The sequence below is a fragment of the Gopherus evgoodei genome, chromosome 2, assembly GCF_007399415.2.
Source record: "Gopherus evgoodei ecotype Sinaloan lineage chromosome 2, rGopEvg1_v1.p, whole genome shotgun sequence".
Taxonomy (NCBI): domain Eukaryota; kingdom Metazoa; phylum Chordata; order Testudines; family Testudinidae; genus Gopherus; species Gopherus evgoodei.
Window position 1 is genome coordinate 224,750,774 of NC_044323.1, and position 17,598 is coordinate 224,768,371.

The window sequence follows — 17,598 nt, forward strand, 5'->3', positions numbered from 1 at the left end:
GGTGTTGGGACAAGACTGTGGTCTAGTGGTTAGAGACAGCTTAACAAAACCCACAGAATTATATTAATTCTGAAAGGCACGGCGGCTGAGCAGATAAGTTGAGGTATGTCTGAAAGATCTGGGTCCTATTCCCCAAAGCAGCCTTTTAAAAATCCAATACGTGATTGTCTCCTAGGTTTGATATGAGCTCTTGGTCAGTAAGGGTTATGCAGTGCACAGAACTATAAAATGAGTCAGTCAGTCAACAGAGATAAGAAGAGAAATCACAGTTCCTGGCTCAAAGTTTAGTGGACAGTATTAGTTTCACAGTAACTGCACCTGTATTCCCCCGTTCATGGTCTATTCCATGAGTTCCCGCTTTCAGGTTTCCAGCCATCACCTGTCTTTGGCTAAGGATCTTTGTTCCACTCCTTTCTGAAGAGGGGTGTGAAGGCTGCACAGTCCTCTGCCATCTACGGCGATATCTCCAGCAAGCCAGTCTGCCTAAAAGACCAGCAAGTGTACTTTGCAGTCTCTTCAAGAGCTATGACTAGTGTGTTACTAGCAGTTACAAGTTACCACATGGCTCTTTCTAAGCAAGCGCTTTTATTCTTCCGATAAAAGCATTACAGAGAAAATATATGTAAAAACCCAACAAACATTTCTATACGCATGCTAAAAGCTCACAAGAGACTATGCAGCATTATGGGGCTCAAGCGGGCGAAAGTCATTCCAACTCTTTCTCCAGGGTTGCAACATCCCTGGGAGAGAAAGTCCTGTAAATCTGTTGGCTCAGGAAGAAGAGCCCCAAGACAGTGTAAACTCAGGCTACTTATCCAAAAAACTTGCCTTTGTCTCTTGGTCTCTGAACAATCCAGTTTGAACTAATATATGTGAGCCTTACTGGGAGGAGGTGGTATCTTTCTGGGAGGTATTATAATCTTTACCACCGTCCACTATTTTGTTTCCTGGAGGGGCTGTGGCAGCCTGACCCCAAGGAGTAGAACACAATCACCATTGATTTCATACAATGGATCCCAAAGGCACTTAAACTTTATTCAATAAGGTCACCCAAGGATATGGCAGAAAGTTGTCACATATGCCACAGACCTCCACCTAGGCTTCTTATACGGATGGAGCCCTTCTCTCATACACACACATGCAGAATATTATCTGTGCTGGCAATGCAGAAGAATTACCAGCTCAATTCTACTCAAATATGGAAAGTTCCACAAAATCCAATCCAGTAACTCCTCACTTAACGTTGTAGTTATGTTCTTGAAAAATGTGACTTTAAGCGAAATGATGTTAAGCTAATCCAATCTCTCCATAAGAATTATGTAAATATGGGGGATTAGGTTCCAAGGAAATTTTTTTTCACCAGACAAAAGATGTGTGTGTGTGTGAGAGAAAGGTGCGCATTGCCCCTTTAAGTATGCTGAACCACTCTAAGTAGATTGCCTTTTTAAGTAGACCAGGAAGTTGAGACAGTAGCTGCCCACCAGCACACTCCCTTTGTCCTGATCCCTGTTGTGGTCTTCCCCCGGCTCTATGGAAATGGGGTAAGCAGCGGGCAGGAGCAGGGGTGAGGGGGACACTCTGATATTAGCGCCTCTGTTTGCCCCTCGCCCTGCACAGCAAGCAGGAGGCTCCCAGGAGCAGCTCCAAGGCAGAGGGACTGCAGACAACTGATAGCCTGCTGGGCAGCTGCCCACAGGGAACTTAAGGGAGCGGGGAGCTGATAGGGGGGCTGCTGGTCCACCCTGGTTCTAAGCCCCCACCAGCTACCTCTAATGGGCTGCTCTTTCTGCAAGCAGTGGACAAAGCAGGTGACTGCCAAATGACATTATAAGGGAGCACTGTACAAGTTTAAACAAGCATGTTCTCTAATTGATCAGCAATGTAACAACATTAACCAGGATGACTTTAAGTGAGGAGTTCCTGTACACTTGGGAGCTCAGGTGATAGAACTTTTCATGTTAGCCACTAGAGGACCAAAAAAACTACAAATATTTGTATCACTCCAATCACTAGACAATCGTACACACATATAAACCAAAACATTTAATTTGCACATTTGTATTTTAAAAAATTAGTGAATAAAATGTTAGCAGAAATTCGCCTGGCACCAATTATTTGCTAATTAATGTGTGCGAAGCAAGTATGGGCATTTTGCCTTGTATGGCTTGAATGCATTCTAATAGAATATATAAGACTTCATTCACAAAAAGCATATCAGGGGCTATTTTACTACTAACTACTTAGACACATTCCAACTGGCACTTGCAGCCAGGATCATATATCCCAGTGAGGTTTCGGCCTATTTTAGAATACTCTTTCATATATACCTATTCAAGTCCCTAGTTTATGCATTCCTATTTGTGTGATCTAAGAAGTCGGGAATTTGCAAGGTTACAAATTGCAGGTATACACAATTGTACAACCTTACAGCTAACTGAAAATCTGGCCCTTAACGTTAGATTTACTGAAGTGACCAGTGCAACACTATTGCTGGAGTGAGGTATTTTAAGAGAGAACCTGTTATATATCTTTAAAAATGTCCATAAAATAGCAGAACTACTGAATTCTGTGACAAGAAAAGCAAACAGAATGAGGAGACTGATGCAGAAATATTACACTGATACAAAAACTACTTTGGGGCATCATTAATGTTTGGAATTTAAATATACAAATATCAGGAATTTCAAGAATTAAAATGCTCCCAACCTTAGCCCCATTATCACTGTATGAAAGAGTTCTCTAACTCTAAGAATGGTTTCACTTAGCAACATAAAAACCTTAATCTGAATCAATAATCACCATTTTGCTCTTAAAGACAAAGGCTCCAATTTGCTGTTGTATGATGATGTAGTATTCTCATCTTTTAGGGTACAGAGCTATACACAATTCAGTGGTAATAACTAACTTGTCTTCATAAATTTATATTTAAGTTCTTTGACTCTTTACCTATACAATGTTTTGTCTCAGATAATGTTTTAAGCATTGAAAGTAACTCAAGGACAAATATTTTGTACATCCTGTATAACTTTAAGTAGTATGGTCCCCTCTGACTTGAATGTGAGCAGAAAAATCAATACGGGCATTTTGGTCCTTCCATCATCTTTTGTTTTGCTGCGTTGCCGCCAGATGATGGGCCTTGTGTGTCCAAAATGAAAGTAACAAATACAGTAATACACAATACAAATACATTGCAAATAATAAATACTGAATGTTATGGAGAATTAGGGAGGCATCTATATATTTTATAAATATATGCACCTCAATTTACCTGCTTGGAGTTAAATCAAAGGAAGCTGATAGGGGTATACACACAGAAAACAAATCAAAACAATGACAAAGATAAGGTACCCCCAGAAAGAATACCAAGGGTCTTTAATGGAACGATGGGGGGGGGACTATTAATTGGTAAATGGCCAGCTGCTAGGCTTCAGGTTAAAGACCCTGACTGAAAGAGAGGAAAGGGGGCAAATGGGCAGCTGCAACTGGAGGTGAGTCTCTCTGAGAGAGTTCTGCAGAGGTGTTTGTTTCTCCCAGCTCAAGGGTAGGGATGTCTATATTCTTTCCTCGCAATTAAAACTTGCAAAGGAATAAAATTTTGGTAAGACCCAGGTGCTGGGTTTATCCCTTTTCTCTGCTTGCTACATACCTTTGGGTGAATTATACTTTGTTTTGAAGAACTTGTTTCTGAGTCATTTTAATGAGCCACTGCTCAGATTCCTGGAGAAAAAGGGCTTACAGGTGCTAAGCACAAGTGGATCTGTCATGTTATCACAGTTGGTAAACTGGGGGTGGGGAGTGCAGCATGGTAGTAGTAGGCAAGGCCGGTTCCAGGCACCAGCCCAGCAAGCAGGTGCTTGGGGTGGCCAACGGAGAGGGGCAGCACGTCCCCCGGTCCCTCTCGGAGTGAAGGACCAGCCGCCGAATTGCTGTCGAAGACTGAAGTGGCGGCAGTAGAGCTGATAGTAAGTGTGCGTGTGTGTGTGTGTGTGCGCATGCGTGCGTGCGCGCGCTGCTTGAGGCGACAACAACCCTGGAGCCGGTCCTGGTGATAGGACTGCATGGCTCCATCTGAGAAGGGTGAAGATGAGTGCACCTCTCTGATGACAGATTGCACTAAGAGAAACTAAAGAGATCTAAAGTGCAGCTTGCCCTCTAACAGTGATATATGTACTTTAAGAATTGCAGAACTGTCAAAAAAGAATCTACAAAATAGTGACAAAATGTTCAGGAACACATGTTCCAAATGGCTGAATATACTGGGGAAAATGCATTCATTATTGGAGAACTGCAAATTGTACGTTCAATTTAAATACTCATTTGTGAAAATTTACCTTCCAAATTCAATAAGTAAAACTATTTGAATTCTCCTAATAAGATTCTTAATGCCCAGTGGATTTGTTACATGCACATCTTCACAAACCTTTCAGAACATTAAGCTGATTGGATTGCATAACAACTGACACCCACTGCAATCTATTCATGCTCTTTCAGTTTTGATTTTAATACCTGTGATCAAGTTAGTTCCAGTACTTTCCAGAACAAGATATCGAATAACATCTTCAAACGTGCCGAAGTTCCAATCTCAAAAGTGGCTTGGGCATTTAGGAACATAAGACTCATTGAAAGTCAATGGGCCTTAGGTTCCAAGTCAATTCCATGCAAAGAAAAAAGAGTGGAGACAAAAGTACCAGAAAGCAAAGGAGAACAATACTAGCTCTGGCATCAACACATTATTAGTACTTTTTTGTAATAAACTAGATGCTACACTCAGCAGGACACCTGCCACCTCTCCATGTCACCAATGAGAATACTTCATGTCCTGGAGAGGAGAAGAAAAAGGCAGCACCGCCCCACCCACTACAGCGATGAATGAGGTGAGGCATTTAGCATCAGGCAGGAAGATGGCAATAACCCAGAATACTGCAAGTTGGCTGAAAACCAGGAACTGCTCAGTACCCAGCTGGATTCCCAGACACAGTTTAAATGGCTCCGGCTGACACATATTTCATTCCTGGGAGAGAGACTCTTGAAGATGCAAGTGATAATTAATGAACCATAATGTAGGCAGATATAGCCATACACTTAGCAAATGCATACCTTGTATGTTAATTGGCAAGAAAAAGCTGATGAAAAGGCAGAATATCTCGGCAAATGCTTTCTCCCCAGTATGGCTGCAAACACTGTTCACCAGTACTTAATTACTGTATGAGGTGGAAAATTCTGAGTAGCTGCAACAGTTATCATGGGCTGCCAGCACCACCACTACCCAACCTAACAGTTGCTCTCTATTTCATGATTAGACATCTCATTGGGGAATATCCCACTAACAATTTCAGAACAACTGTTTGCAATCAGAGATGAAACAAAGTGCTCCAAGGTTGTGCAGGACTCCAAACAAAACATGAGAGATGCAAACAGGTGCTAGAGAAGAGGAAGGATGGAGATGCACAGAAATACGTGCTACATCTACCCAACTGTTTGAACAAGTTTTTGACCAGGGGGCACCAAGGACACCACCGTAGTAGTTCTACCGACTCCTAAGAATGGACAATATGCGTTTCTGGGAGGGATCATATCCTCTAGCCCCTTCCTTTAGCCACCAACCGTCCATTCATCAGTTCCCACTGCACTCTACTCCAGCAGACAAGAGCTCAAATAACACAATTGTTTTGATTACACGTACTGTCATTTGTGATGCACTGGTGTCGAGTCTGTATGCTGTACTTTTTGCACATAGTAATGGTGTGTGTCACTAGTAAAGTCAAAGTCATCTGTAAATTGCTGACTCTTGAGACTGGCATGTAGTGTTCTTAATAAAGTACACATTGCTTGAAAGTTTATGTTTATGAAAGTTTTGTGATTTCTGACATTACAGTAGTACTAGAAAATAATTTATATAGCCAGAAAGACTTCCATACCTCAATTAAAAAATTTAATGTAGTTGTTATGCTGTCCAGAATGACTCATGACCGAGAGCGCCAACTCAAGGTAGACTGGCAAAAAGCATGGCAGACACCCCTAACTGATGGTATGTTCTATAGATTTCACCAACCCAGGAACACATGTTAACTTCTGAAGCACTGTAGTAGTCTTGCCATTGAGTCACAGACAGTCCCCTTAGGCACTCCTGTATCTTGCCACTCAGGCAAGCTGGACTTAGTGATAAATGGTCACTTATACCAAAGATCACAAAATATTCAGGTTGCTCCCAGTCCCAAAAGACCAGTCACTTACCCCAAGTCAATCTGTACCTCAGATCTCATACCAAAAACAAACACTTGTAGCCAGTCCCATAGTAAACTAAATAAGGATTTATTAACTAGGAAAAAGAAATGAGAGAGAGTTAATTAAAAGTTAAAGCAGGCAACAAATCTGCTACAGTCTATGGTTCCAAAAGGTAACAGAGGTAACTTGTCAGCACTGAATGTCTTTTAGGGCTAACTCAGGTTGACCATGGGGATCTCTACTTTTATTTCCTAGCACCAGAACTGTGAGAGTCCAAACAGAAAAGAGATGAAGAATTTTCGTGTCAGGTCCTCTTTATTTCCTTCTTCCAGAATTCAAGCTAACAGCACAAGCTTTCTTGCATGTAGCACCTTCAATGATCTATGGGGGCCATTGACCCAGTCTATGTGTTGTGATGTTTCAGAATGGCGCATCTGTGGGCAGGGAATAGTATGTGATGGGCAGGGGAACCATTCTTTTTGCATGCATTCACAAGTTCAGAGCAGGCATTTTTATACTTATAAAGCAACACTTACATATTACCCTAGAACATGGGATACAGACATCACAAGTAAGATTAATACATGCAGCAACTTAAAAGGATTTCATACAGTTTAAACACATCCTTTCAAGTCTAACACCTATCTTACACATTACTAACCTACAGGTGAGCTGGTCTGGTTTCCTGCCATGAATCTGTCAGTGCTGAGCTGACACCTGTAGCCTTGGTCTACTAGCATCACAAGAGTATTTAGAGGTCAGTAACACTAACATACACACACACACCTTTCTTCAATCTAAAAATACACCAGTAGTTATTTTATTAATGTTCTGATACATTCATTGTCAGCCTTCCATACATCAATAAAACGTTCTTTGAACTTGAACTTCCAGAAGAGTAGGGCTGGAAGGCATCTTGAGAGGTCATCCAGTCCAGCCCCCTGTGCTGAGGCAGGACCAAGTAAACCTAGACCATCCCTGACAGTTGTTTTCCAGTCTGTTCTTAAAAACCCCCAGAGATGGGGATTCCACAACCTCCCTTGGAAGCTTACATCAGACTATCTACTCTTAAGGCTAGAAGTTTCTTCTTAATATCTAACCTAGATCTCCCTTGCTGCAGGTTAAGCCAAGTACTTCTTGTCCTTCCTCCAATGGACATGGAGAACAATTGATCACCATCCCCTTTATAACGGCCCTTGACATATTTGAAGATTGAGGGGGGACTGGATAACAGTTTTCTTTACTCATCTAAATATGCCCATTTTTTTAACCTTTACTTATAGGTCAGGTTTTCTAAATTTCTTATTTCTGTTGCTCTCCTCTGGACTCTCTTCAATTAATAGGCAGCAGGTTTAAAACAAATAAAAGGAAGTATTTCTATACACAATGCACAGTCAGCCTATAGAACTCATTGCCAGAGGATTCTGCAAGGGCCAAGACCATAACAGAGTTAAAAAAAAACAACAGGTAAATTCATGGAGGATAGGTCAATCAATGGCTATTAGCCGGGATGGGCAGGAATAGTGTCCCTATCCTTTGTTTGCCAGAAGCTGGGAATGAGTGACAGGGGATGGACCACTTGAGGATTACCTGTTCTGTTTGTTTCCCCAAGGGCACCTGGCATTGGCCACTGTTGGTAGACAGGACTGGTCTGACCCAGTAGGGCCATTCGTATGTTCTTAATTTATCCACACTTTTCCTAAAGCGTGACACCCAAAATTGGACACAGTACTCCAGCTGAGGCCTCACCAGTGCCAAATAAAACAGGACAATTGCCTCCTGTGTCTTACCTATCACACTCCAATATACCCCAGAATGATATTAGCCTTTTTCACAACTGCATCACACTGTTGACTCGTATTCAATTTGTGATTCACTATAACTACCAGATCTTTATTTAGTAGTACTAACACCTAGCCAGTTATTCCCCATTTTATAATTGTGCATTTGATTTTTCCTTTCTATGTTTACATGTATATTATTCTGCCCCACCTCCCCTGAAACAAAATCAATCACACACCACAGGTTTGAGCAAAGTGTAAATACAATATACCACCAGTTACTGCACTAATGATCACATAAAAACACTGTCAAGCTCCTACCTGCTCTCAAAGTAAACTTTTAAAGTTTCCCTCAAGCAAACTGCACTACAGTGGCACTGTTAAGCCAGCCTACTTTCAGGCTGTTTGAATTCAGCACAGACTGTCCACCTCGGCAATAAGGACTCAAATATTATGCAATGCACAATATTCAGTGACATCTTTGGCAATCTTTTGCTCACTGAGATACAGGCTTGTCATCAGACATGGCGATATGTCCTTCAGTCTTCCAAGTGCAAACTCCACACACATTGTGCAACTACTTGGGTGACAGTTAAGCCTTTACTTGCTTCTGTCTAGCTTGCCAGTAGATGGTTTCGTAAGCCAGAGAAACATCGCCAGAATTGTGACTGGCAGAGAAACCCCATCCATGTCAAGTGAACAGTCCCTGTTTCTGCTTGTTAGAAAGTCCAGAGTTCCTAAAAATCTAAGCAGCAGAAGAGCATTCCCATCATGTCAAAATGGGCTCTTTTTGCTATTGAGAATGTATAACCTTTTTTGAACATACCAACTGAGCAAGTGCACTGGGAAACCAAAGTCTCAGTGAGGCCCCTGCCCTTAACTCTTGGTTTCGGCAAGTGATTCACTTTCCAAAGTACACTGAATCAGTCAAGGATTCTGTAATTATGTGAGATTGGAATTAAGGTAGATGGAAGTGAAACCATTTCATCCAGAATCCCAAGATCTTTTATCTAAAACATGGGAGTCCAGACATAATCTGAATACTTACTGCATGACATAGGTTGGGGGGTGTGATGGGGTGGGGAGGAGGACAGATCTTAAGAAGCCCATGTTGATAGGGATGGGGAGCCCATCAAAATGTGCCTTCCTAGGACCAGGGGTAAAAAGCACATTTTGATGGCTTACCCATGCCCAGCAAAATATGCAGCCATATACATGGACAAGCACAACACCTCCATCACTTGTTCAAGCTTTCAGTCATGACTCTTGTGATATCATTTCACCAGTTGTCCAGTCATCATCATCATCATCATCTTTTCCTGGCTAGATAAGATCTGAGTATCTAATGTGAAAAACAAGCAGAGGACCCTTTATGGCATGAGAAGAAGGGAACACTTCAGGCATATTTATATAAAAAAAGGCACTCTCAATAACTTTCCTTTTGCAGGGTACCTTTTATATATTTAATTCAAATGTTTCATTAATTCTAATCAATACCAAATATCTCCTATTGGGCACTATCCACAGCACCCCCCTTTTATTTTGGACTTTTGCTACAGAAAACTAAAATAAAAAAAAAAAGCACAATCTGCTTTCAGTCCTGCAGACCAGCTACTACACCTATAGATAGAAATTTGTCCCTACTCCAGTCTCCTTCGAGCCAGGTGCAATGGTATTGAGCAGCTGTACGGAAAGCATAAGCTCTCACTGGGAAATACCATTAGTGTAAGAGGCCTTGTGTCTTTGCACTGGTCTCATCCCAAGCACAGGTATAAATCTGGTCCTAAACATCCTGCTGCACTGATTGACAAACATAGCCAACTGGAAGCTAAAAATGACAACCTGCCTCCCCTCTCACTTCCTTCACCAAAACAGTTGTGCCCATATTGCATTTTGAAGAAAGCTCATACCAAGCCACAAGAACTCTTACCTCAGCTGTACAGATTAGAATCTGTAGCTGGAGGAAAAATTACATTTAGAGTCATTTAAAGTAATTTAAAGTTAGAGAAAAATTTAGCAAAGTAGCAGGACCAGAAGGAAGGAGAAGCAGCCATTCTGTCCTTCTCTGATCAGTGATATTTTCAAGCTAATCAGGACAAGAGGCCTGCTGCTCTCTCTTATCTCTGGCCAGAACTTTGATCAGTCATTTTACTGATATGTTTAGTCTCTAAACAGCAATCCAAAACAATAAAAGTGGCAAGTGTTCTGGAATAGCTGATCCCCTCACCATTTATTTTATATTTTTCTTGTCAACTCACTCCCTGGGGTCGAGGAAAGGAAAGAATACTTTATTTCAAGGCTAACTCCTACATAGGCTATGATAATCATCTATACTCTGATATTAAAGACGACGCAGGATATTCTCATCTCCTCCACCCCTTTGAGGCTGGGTAAAAAGGCTGAACAGCATAAAAAGGATTCAAAGCTCCAGTTCCAGGTGCAAAAGGATTCTGTGCAGCGCAGACACAGTAGAAGACACCTGTATAGCTGCCCTGTGAGGACCTCCTCACAACACTTGACACAGGGGCACATCAGAGGCAGAGACAGCATACAGCACAGCATAGATTCTGGGCAGAATGTGACCCATAAACCAGCCTAGGAAAGCTGCCACAATTTACATGCACCCAGGTTTAAGTTACACCAGGGGCCTCTCCAGCACCCAAAACAACTGAGGATCAGGAGGGCACATATGGTTACTTAAAACCACTTAGGACCTCCACCCCCCTTTCTCCTGAGCTGAGAGTTCAAAGTTTCACCTTTAAGAGGTGCAGACGAAATCACACTCACCATTTATTGGCATATTCAGTTGACACAAATACTACAACAAAATAGAGGGCTTTTACACTCATTTTCCATTTATGTTCCTACGCTTGATATTTTTATACTTATTTAGTACTTCAGTTCATTTGCAAATTTGACACCATCAGATCAGGATTAAACAAAGACTGTGAATGACTACCCAACTACAAAAGCAGTTTCTCCTCCCTTGGTGTTCACACCTCAACTGCTAGAAGAGGGCCTCATCCTCCCTGACTGAACTAACCTCGTTATCTCCAGATTGATTCTGGGCTGCATATTTATACCAGCCTCTGGAAATTTCCCTTACATGTGTCTGACGAAGTGGGTATTCACCCACGAAAGCTTATGTTCCAATACATCTGTTAGTCTATAAGGTGCCACAGGACTCTTTGATGCTTTTTACAGATCCAATCTAACACGGCTACCCCTCTGATGCTATATAAAAAATGTTTTCACAGGTCGAATGGACTTGTAACTAATCTGATCAATAAGGATAGTGCAGAAGGTTTGCAGTTTACATTTAAAATCTCACTTTTTTATGTAACAGCTGTAATAGTTTAGTGACTAGTAACACTATACTAGTCAACCACTTAAACAAAAAAACCACTTGCCACTACCATAGGTATTCAGAATAATTTACCTTATGTTTGACATTAAAGGTATAGCCTATTCTGTAACATGAATCTCATTAGACTAGATTTACACAGCTGCCTGAATGCATCTCTTACTTTTATGGGCTGGCAAGCCTCCAATTGGAAGATAACATACTGCTCACACTATTCAAAGCATCTTTCAGCTGCAAGTGTTAGGAATATTTCTGTATTGGACAAATAGAAGGCAGACTCATGGTTCTATCTACATGCATGAATACTTGTATTTGGTTTTCAGGGAGAAATGCCTCTGATGTCTCAGTCTTCCAAAGCAGAGAACCCCTACCTCTAAACTGTTTCCCCTCACCCTTAAAGTATTTGGTTTTTTTAGCATATTCCTGATTCAAGTTGACCAAAACTTGAAAATATATATATATTTTCCCATTCATGTTCCTTATTAGGATATATGTTTCATTCTTGTTAGACATTAGCCTGTTTTGGGACTCTGCCTTTTATTGTTATTTTGAGACATCCCTTAATCACTCTGCCCTGATGAGAATGCTGCAGAAATATAGTACTCTTTAAAGAAGAGAAAGATGATTAGTTTATCTATAATTAGTTTCTTTGCAGCTATAAGACAAGATAGTTACTCAACTACTGATCACTCTTCTGAGTTTGGAAAGATGTTTTTAAGGATGTTTATCAGTTTCTCTGATTTTATTGTTTGCATCCCCTTGGGTATTTTAAGATGCTCATTTCATGAAAAGTTTATCTTCTCACTGACTTTTGTTAGGAGCTGTTAGCTAGAATTCAGAAACTGGCTGGAATGTTCTAAGCACTGAGTGGACATTGGTGGTATATGTTGTAGTGATCTGCCTCATGCTCAAAGTACAAAACCCAAGAGTGACAAAGTCCTGTGTGATATCTTCTAAGAAGAAGAAGAAGAAATACAAATAATTATTTAAGTAGGGACACATTCTGTTCACCAAAAAAGCCAACCTGCAATAAAAGAAACATTTACAGAACATCCTTATAGCAAAAGAACTAATTTATAATTAATGGCATCAGCCATACCTTTTATGGAGAAACTATGTTTTTATGAATGGCAAAGTAAACCACAGCATTCATAAGAGGGCTCATTCCCAATTACATGTTTTACTATACGTGGAGTAGATTTGTAAAATGTGCATTTTTACCAATATTTGGATAAACTAACTGGGAATGATTTAAACAAAATCAAATAATTTAGGCACACTCAATGCAGTTTAATTAACGGATGGCTTAATTATGTTCAGGATGTTCAGACACATGAGAAGTTAAAAAAGAGGTGCTATAATACATAGAAAATAGACTATGAATGACAGAGAACATAACACAGTTCAAGTTTCTAACTGTTATGTTTATTCATTTAGGGCTTGCATCATTTTAACGGTGCATGTACACTACTGATTCAAGCTTACCACTTCCACATAAATAAAATGAAAATACCACATTTACGAAGAATCCTTTGCACACACCCCAAAAGACACACTACTTGCAACACTACTGCATTCTCCAAAAGTGAGAGACACTCCACTAATGTTATTTACTTTGTTATTTTAGATAATAAACACCGTTCTTTATTAGATGACAAAGAAGTTAGGACTGATTATGCTAAGTACCTTCACTCACATACTGCTACTCAAGATGTGGGAAATCCTTCATGTACAGTCCAGCCAGCCTTCGTCCGCTCTGTACACTGGCTTCACACAGAATTTCAAATTATGTTCAATGTCTCAGTCCTTATCTTCAAAGTGAACATCTTTCTGGGACATATTAGCAGGAGTGATGTAAGCAAGACATGAGAAGTAATTCTTCCACTCTGCTCTGCGCTGATTAGATCTCAACTGGAGTACTGTGTCCAGTTCTGGGTGCCACATTTCAGGAAAGATTTGGAGAAAGTCAGAGAAGAGCAACAAAAATGATTAAAGGTCTAGAAAACATGAGCTGTGAGGGAAGATTGAAAAATATGGGTTTGTTTAGTCTGGAAAAAGAGAAGACTGAAACGAGACATAATAATAGTTTTCAAGTACATAAAAGGCTTGAGTACATAAAAGGCTGTTACAAGGAGGACGGAGAAAAATTGTTCTTCTTAACCACTGGGGATAGGACAAGAAGCAATGGGTTTAAATTGCAGCAAGGGAGGTTTAGGTTGGATATTAGCAAAAACTTCCTGTCAGCGTGGTTAAGCATGGGAATAAATTGCCAAGGGAGGTTGTGGAATCTCCATGATTGGAGATTTTTTAAGAGCAGATTAGAAAAACAGCTGTCAAGGATGGTCTAGATAATACTTAGGGGACTGGACTAGATGACTTCTCAAGGTCGCTTTCAGTTCTATGATTCTATGACCTGGGAGTAGGCTATCTAAAGCTCCAGGACAAAGATAGTGGTTGATAACTATACTCCTCTGGCACAATGGAATATTCAATAAGAGTAAAATTCATTTGCACAGGAGACAGACCATTCACTGGGGCCAAGGCCTAAGAACTAACCCAAGGCCTAAGATCATCATAAACCTCCCTGCTTTCTGTTCTGGGTGTAAGTTCATTTCTTTGACTTTGCCATCTCCAACATACTACTCCTGGGGGAATTCTGTGCCACAGTGCAACCACAGAATTAATGTCCCCTTCAGATTTTACTCTTTCTCTGCGGAATAACTGATTCATGGGCATCTCCTGGGCAGTGGTCTTGAGCAGGTGCACATCTGGTTCGGGTGCTGTCAGCAGCCAGGAAAAGATATATATCACTGCTTTGAGGGACAATGCAGGGCATGCATGCGAGACTCTGTCCCTCTTGCAATGCACCCAGAGCCAGGGACGGGCAGGGTTAGGGACATTCCAGCCAGTGTTTCCCAACTTGTGCAGGGCTTGAGCTGCTAGTCCCAGGTGGGCTGGGGATGGGGGGGCGCGGGAGGGAAATGGGACTTCCTCTTCCCCTGCCTAGGCCATTCCTGAGGCTGGGTCAGACCCACCCTCCCCTAGCTACAAGAAGCTCTGCAACCCTCCTGCTTCCTGCCCCCATCGCTCCCCAGCTGCAGTGGGAGGGGGTCACTGTGCAAGGAGCTATCTCCCCCCCCGGCCACCCTCCCACCCCCAGACTCCCCGACCAAGCCCCACGCCCTGCATCTGGACCCCCACCTCCCAACCACCTCCAACTGACCCTCTACTGGACCCTGCCGAGCTCCACCCCACAGAACCTCAACAAGCTTCACCCAGATCCCCACCCCACCAAGCCCCATTTCCCCCAGCACCTGAATCCCCGCTGGGCCCCTGCACCCAGACCCCCCTGCCAAATGCCATCCCTTCACCCTGCTGAGCCCCAACCACCTTCACCTGGGACCTCTGGAATAGTCCCATACCTCCTGGCAGAGCCGGCTTTAATGAGTGCGAGGCGTGATTTGTACTCACCTGGCAGCGCTGTGGGTCTGTGGCAGCACTTCAGCAGTGGGTCCTTCATTCGCTCTCGGTCTTCCGCGGCACTCAAGGACCCACCGCCGAAATGCCACTGAAGAAGTGAAGGGCCCGCCACCAAAATGCTGCCAAAGACCCCCCCGAGTGCCACTGGGTGAGTAAAAAATTAAAAAGGCGCTGACCCGGGGCCCTCTTAGGTGCCAGCCTGGGACCCCATTCGGGGGAATCGGGCCAATCGGCCTACAGCCGGCCCTACCTCCTGCACCCAGAACTCCCCAATGAGCTCCTGTGCATAAAGATCCCCCCCTCGAGGCACCTTCATCCTGACTGCCCCACACAGTACACTCTCACTCCATACCTGGATCACCCACACACTTGGATCCTGCTGGGCTGAGCCAGCTTGCTCCACACCTGGATCAGGCAGCATGGCTAGACATGCGTGCTTGTTATCGTGGTGTGCCCAGCATAGAGGGGCAGGGCCCCAGGGTGTTTCTGGGGCAGGCCCTGCCCTTACGTTTTGTCCCTAGGAGGGGGTTTGGAGTGTGATCTCCCACTTCTGTGCAACCAGTGGCCGTGTTCCCCACTGCCATGCTGGAGCATCCACTCCCATTGCGCTTCTAATCTATTGTCTGGAACAGTTTCAGTTCTGGTACACTGACTGTACAGTGACGTTCTGAGTACTACTTAGCTATGCTATTCACTAAGGTCCCAATCTGGCAAATCATTAGTTTCAATGGGGATATTCAGAGGCTGAACTTCATGCACATATTTAAGTGGTGTGCCAGATCATGGCATAATTTCACTCCTAAGGATGTGCTGCCCTTTAGAGTGAGTATGTCTACATCGCAAAGAAAAACCCGCAGCTGGCCAACACCAGCCAACTTGGGCTTGGGCGGCAGGGCTGTTTCATCACTGTGGACCAGGGCTGGAGCCCAGACTCTAGTACCATTCAGGGCGGAAGGGTCCCAGAGCTCCAGCTCTACTCTGAGCCTGGAAGTCTGCATAGCAATGAAACAGCCCCACAGCCTGAGCCCCATGTGACTGAGTTGTCTGGCATGGGCCAGCCATGGGTGTTTCTTTGCTGTGTAGATATACCCTGAAAGTCTTCTGTGCTTGACATACATGGAAATAATACCATTGCCATCTACTACGTGGAGCCATATAGCGGTACTAATATGCCTAGTAAGGAATCTATTTGCCAAAAACCATTTCCTGATTCTTTTTTGTTGTCTGTTTTGTTACATATTTGCTGACATATTCTGAAATAAATTACCAAAATAATTGAAAATGGAGTGATTATATAGTGTTATTTTGACAAATAAAATATACAGAATTTTAAAAATTCTGCACACAATATTTTAGGCCCAGAATTCCATCAGGAGTAACATACTCCTAGAAACATGTATATTCATATTAAAAAAGAAAAAAAAAAAAGACATTACCAAAATAAGACACTCCATTGCACATGCTTCTCCCTCTTGGGAGAGGATGAGAAATAAACATGTGACAGATGCCTAGTCAGATTATTTAATGCACTACTGGAAGGTACTAGATACTGTAGTACAGCACGGCAGACTCCCGTGCTCAGATACAGCCCACTGATGTTAAAACTAATCGGTGTGTATGGACTTTTATATCCGCCTGGAGTTCTCTGAACCCAGAGTGTCTGCTCAAGCACACCCACTGAAGTCAGTTGGGCTCCACATGGCGTAAGGGACAACATGCAGGTGTAAGTGCATGCCCGGGCAGATTAGTTTGCAGAACTGGGGCTTAAGTTTGATCAATATAATTGTCAGAAGAACGTCAGGTAGGATTTCTCACTGAGCTAAGCATAAATGAGGAATCAAAGAGTACTTCTAGACTATGGGTTGAATTGTGGACCTCTTTTATGTCTTCTATGTAGCAGTTGTTTGCAATTCCCTTATTGAGGTGTTTCATTTATCTGTGGGAACTGGACAGAGGAAACTGTTGAATCATTTGCCTGACTGCCTGCACAGAGTACTGAAGTTATTTTCTTTGAGCTAGAATTGGCACCGACACCTTTCCAAGTAACTGTTTCCTGTCAAACTAGGTTTATTTTTCTTGCCTGAAATTCCACTCCTCCCTTCCCTGCCACACGTAGAATAAGTTGAATGCTGAAGGTGGTGTTTGGCCCACATGCCTTCCATATGTTGTATACCTTGTCATTTTCAGGTGGAGTTGATGTGGAGATATATTTCCTGTCATGGAGAACTTACATGCACATTTTACAACACAGTAACTCACAAGGGCTCCCTCAGGGGAACCTTATATAAGCAGCTTATTACTTTCTTGGTTTTTCCATCTATAACAATCAGTTCTGGATGCATTTAAAAAAAACAACACTATCCTATTATCCAAAATTAAAGTTTGGATAGTTCAACTCTCTAAGCTTCAGGAAAAATGCTGTATTCTTTAAACAATTTCTCATCTGATGTACTGTGTAACAGTGATTTCAATGCTTGCAGTTCTAAATGCTGAGAAAAAGAGTCTAAAACTATGCACTTCCAGACATCTCCATTGAAACAAAAGGATACATTCAAGACATTAACATTAGTAAGTGTTAACTTTAAAAGAAAATAGGTACTCTAGAGTGCTTGTCCTCCTTGACAGAGAGGATACCGAATTACTTATTACAGCAGACAGAATACTGACATCCATTACATAGAAATCTAAGAATATAGATGAAGAGAAGATAGTGTAGGGGACAGAATGATTATTTACCCAACAGTAACT

General features: G+C 42.2%; 1 protein-coding gene across 8 annotated transcripts in view; it reads right to left on the reverse strand.

Moving 5' to 3' along the window:
* Positions 1-17,598, reverse strand: part of PCMTD1 (protein-L-isoaspartate (D-aspartate) O-methyltransferase domain containing 1) — a 91,722-nt gene that overhangs the window by 37,677 nt on the left and 36,447 nt on the right. For 4 of the 8 annotated variants that reach the window (XR_003999121.1, XR_003999122.1, XM_030553073.1 and 1 more), the window contains one exon: positions 319-483. The exons of 3 other annotated variants lie outside the window; for them this stretch is intronic. The gene's annotated coding sequence lies outside the window, so the exon portion shown is untranslated. Of the gene's footprint in view, positions 1-318; positions 484-13,056; positions 13,302-17,598 lie in introns of those variants that run through there. One more of the 8 variants, XM_030553075.1, reaches the window with a different exon arrangement.